The sequence below is a fragment of the Capsicum annuum genome, chromosome 3, assembly GCF_002878395.1.
Source record: "Capsicum annuum cultivar UCD-10X-F1 chromosome 3, UCD10Xv1.1, whole genome shotgun sequence".
NCBI lineage: Eukaryota > Viridiplantae > Streptophyta > Magnoliopsida > Solanales > Solanaceae > Capsicum > Capsicum annuum.
In genome coordinates, this window is record NC_061113.1 from 241,264,458 (window position 1) to 241,269,509 (window position 5,052).

Here is a 5,052-nt window from a genome sequence, read left to right on the forward strand (position 1 = left end):
CATGCTCAAACCCTGGGCCCACTCCCGAAACTATGGGCTATAGCACACCGATTTGATCCAAAAATACCCCATTCGTGTCGTTTCATTCTTTTGCCCACCCAAATGGCCATGACAAAATAAACAGACAACACTGGGACGATCTCCAACCTCACTGGCATGCCCCTGTCGATTTTCGGTCCATAGCACATCCGAACCCCGAGCCCTCCCGTAAAACAGTGGGCTATAGCACACCGATTTGGCCCTAAAATGACCTATTTGTACCATTTCGCTCGTTTGTCCACCCAAATCGCCACGAATAAATAAACGAACCACATTGGGACTATCCCTACCTCCCTGTCATGCCTCTGTCAATTTTCGGCCCACGAAACTCCCAAACCCCAGGCCCACCCTTGAAACTGTGGGCAATAGCATACCGATTTGGCTCGAAAATGCCACGTAAGAGCCGTTTTGCCAATTTGACCACAGAAATGGCCTCCAATAAATAAACGAAACATACTGGGACGATCCTCAATCCCCCTGGCATGCCCTAGTCAATTTTCGGCCCACGACACGCCCGGACCCTGGGTCCACAACTTAAATCGTGGGGTATAACACACCGATTAGGCCCGAAAATGCCCCATTTACGCCGTTTCTCCCGCTTGTCCACCCAAATGGCCACATAAAATTAAACGGACCACACTAAGATGATTCTATTCTCCCTGGCATGCCTAGGTCAATTTTCATCCAACGGCATGACCGAACCCTGGGCCTACCCCCGAAACCACGGGCTATAGCACACCGATTTGGCCCGAAAGTACTCCCGTTCGCACCGTTTTGCCTATTTATCAACCTAAATGGCAAAGAAAAATTAAACGGACTACACTGGGACAATCCCCAACCTCCCTAGCAAGCCCCAGTCAATTTTTGGCCAACAGCACGCCCAGACCCCGAGCCCACCCCCGAAACTGTGGGGTATAGGACATCGATTTGGCTAAAAAATGCCTCGTTCACACCGTTTTGCCCGTTTGCCCACCCAATTGGCCACTAAAAATTAAACGGACCACACTGGGACAATCCCCAACCTCCCTGGCACGCTCCGCTTGATTTTCAACCCACAGTACGCCTGTACCCTAGGCCCACCCCCAAAACTGTAGGCTATAATAGCACACCAATTTGGCCTGAAAATGCCCCGTTCGCGCTATTTTTAACCTGTTTATCCTCTCTAATAGCCACGAGAAATTAAACGGACCACAATGGGATGATCCCCAACCTCCCTAGCACGCACCAATCATTTTTCGGCCCACAGCACGCCTGGACCCCCGGCCCACCCCCGAAACCATGGGCCATAGAACACTGATTTTTCCCGAAAAAGCCCCATTCGTGCCGTTTTTTACATTTGTCCACCCAAATGGCGACAAAAAATTAAACGGACCACACCGAGACTATCCACAACCTCCCTGGTACGCCCCGATCGATTTGGCACGTAAATGCCCCGTTTGTGCCGTTTTGCTTCTTTGTCCACCCAAATGGCCGCGAAAAATTATACAGACCATACTTGGACGATCCCCAATCTCCCTGGCATGCCCCGGTCTATTTTTAGGCTACAACACTCCCAAACCCAGGGTCCACACTCAAAATCGTGGGCTATAACACACTGATTTGTCTAAAAAATGACCCGTTTGTGCTGTTACGCCCGTTTGTCCACCCATATGGCCATGAAAAATAAAATGGACCATTCTGGGACGATCCCCAACCTCCCTAGCAAGTCTTAGTAAATTTTTGGAACACAGCATGCTCGAACCCTGGGCTCATCCCCAAAACTGTGGGCTATAGCACACCGATTTGGATCGAAAATGCCCCGTTCATGCTATTTCGCCCGTTTGTGTACCTAAATGACCACAAAAAATTAAACGGACCACACTGGGATGATCCCCAACTTTTCTGGCACGCCCTGGTCGATTGTCGACCTATAGAATGCACGGACCCCAGGTCAACCCTCGAAATCATAGGATATAGCTCACTAATTTGGCTCGTAAATGCCCCCCGTTCATGCCGTTTCGCTTTTTTGTCTAACCAAATGGCCACGAAAAATTAAACGAACCACACTAGGATGATCCCCAGCCTCCCTGGCATGCCCTGGTCGACTTTTGACCTACAGTACATCTGGACCCCGAGCTCACCCCAAAAATCGTGGGGTATAACACACCGATTTAGCCCAAAAACTTTCCATTCGCACTATTTTGCCTGTTTGTCCACCCAAATAGCCATAGAAAATAAAACGGACCATACTGGAATAATCCCCAACCTCCCTGGCACACCCCGGTCGATTTTTGGCTGACAGCAAACCCAAACCTCGAGGCCATCCCCATAACCATGGGCTATAGCACATCGATTTGGCCCGAAAATGCCCCGTTCATGTCGTTTCACCCGTTTGTCCACCCAAATGGCCACGAAGAATTAAATGGACCATACTAGGACGATCCCCAACCTCCCTAGCTTGCCCCAGTCAATTTTTGGCCCACAACATGACCAAACCCTGGGTTCACCCCTAAAACTGTGGGTTATAGCATACCGATTTGGCCCGAAAATGCCCCGTTTGTACTGTATTGCCTGTTTGTCCACCCAAATGGACACAACAAATTAAACGGACCACATTGGAATGATCCCCAATCTTGATGGCACGCCTCGGTTGATTTTTAGCCCACAGCACGTATGGACCCCGGGCCAAACCCCAAAACAGATGATATAGCACACTGATTTGGCCCAAAAACTCCCCGTTCATGCCGTTTCGCCTGTTTGTCCACTCAAATAGCCACTAAAAATTAAACGAACCACAGTGAGATAATCCCTAAAATCCCTGGCATGCCCCGGTTAATTTTTAATCCACAGCAAGCCCGAACCCCGGGCCCACCCATAAAATCGTGGGCTATAGCACAACGATTTGGATCGAAAGTGACCCGTTCGCGCCGTTTCTCCCGTTTGTCTAGCCAAATGGCAACGAAAAATTAAATGGACCACATGGGATGATATCCAACCTCCTAGGCATGCCCCGGTTAATTTTTGGCCCACAGTACATTCGGACCCCAAGCCCACCCCCGAAACCATGGTCTATGGCATGCTGATTCAGCCCGAAAATGTTCTGTTCGAACCATTTCGCTCATTTATCCACCTAAATAGCGACAAAAAATTAAACGGACCACACTGGGATGATCCCCAACCTCCCTGGAATGCCCCAATCAATTTTCAGCCCAGAGCACGCCCGTACCCCAGGCCCACCCCCAAAAACATGGGCTATAGCATACCGATTTGGTCCAAAAATGCCCCGTTCACACAGTTTTTCCCATTTATCCACCTAAATTTCCTTGAAATATTAAACAGACCATATTGGGATGATCCCTAACCATCCTGGCTCGCCCTGGTCGATTTTTGACATGCAGCACGCCCGAACCCTGGGCCTACCCCCAAAACCATGGGCTATAACACATCGATTTGTCTAGAAAATGCCCCATTCGAGCCATTTTGACTATTTGTCCACCCAAATAGACACAAAAAATTAAACAGACCATACTAGGACAATACCCAATCTCCCTAGAGTGCCCCGATCGATTTTCGGCCCACAGCACGCCCGAACCTGGAGCACACCCCCAAAATCGTGGGCCATAGCACACCGATTTGCCTAAAAATGCCCCGTTTGTGCCGTTTTGCCCGTTTGTCGGCCCAAATGGCCACAAAAAATTAAACGGACTACACTAGGACAATCCCCAACCCTACTGGAACACCCTGATAGATTTTCGGCCCACAGCACACCCGGACCCTGGTACCTTCCCCAAAATCGTGGGCTATAGCACTACGATTAGGCCGAAAGACGCCCCGTTCGCGTCGTTTTGCCTGTTTGTCCACCCAAATGGCCATAAAAAATTAAATAGACCATATTGGGATGATCCCCAACCTCCTTGGTATTACCCAATCAATTTTCGGCCCATAGCATACCCGAAACCTGGATCCACCCCCAAAATCGTGGGCTATAGCACACTGAATTAGCCCGAAAACACCCCATTTGCGCCGTTTTGCCCGTTTGTCCACCCAAATGGCCACAAAAAATAAAACAAACCACACTGGATCTATCCCCAAACCCCCAGCACTACCCAATTGATTTTTTTTCCTACAGCACATATGAACCCCGATCCCACCCACAAAGCCGTGGACTATAGCACACCGATTTGCAAAAAAATGCTCTATTCGCACCGTTTCTCCCATTTGTCCACCCAAATGGCCACAAAAAATTAAACGAACCACACTGGGACGATCCCCAACCTCCCTGGCATGCCCCAATAATTTTTCAGCACACAGCACCCCCGGACACCCGGCATACCCCTGAAACCATAGGCTATAGAAAATCGATTTGGCTCGAAAATGCCTCGATCGCATCGTTTTGCCCGTTTGTCAATCCAAATGGCCACGAAAAATTAAGTGGAACACACTGGGATGATTTCCAACCTCCCTGGCATGCCTCGGTCTTTTTTCAGCCCATAGCACACTTGGACCTCAGGCCCACCTCCAAAATCGTAGGCTATAGCACACCAATTTAGCTCGAAAATGCCCTGTTTGCACTATTTTTCCCGTTTCGCTCATTTGTCTACCCAAATGGCCACGAAAAATTATACAAACCACATTGGGACGATCCACAACCTCCCTGGCATGCCTCGGTCAATTTTCGACCCACAGCACACTCGGACCTTTTGTCCACACCCAAAATCGTGGGCTATAGCACACCAATTTGTCCCAAATATGCCCCGTTCGCACCGTAACACCTGTTTGTCCACCCAAATGGCCACAAAAAATTAAACGGACCAGATTGGGACAATCCCCAACCTCCCTGGGCTATAGCACACTATTTAACTCGAAAGTGCCCCGTTAACACTGTTTTGCCCATTTGTCCACCTAATTGGCCACAGAAAATTAAATAGACCACACTGGGATGATCTCCAACCCCCCAGGCATGCCACGGTTAATTTTTGTCTTACAGCAGATCTGGACCCCGAGCCCACCCCCAAAAGCGTGGGCTATAGCACA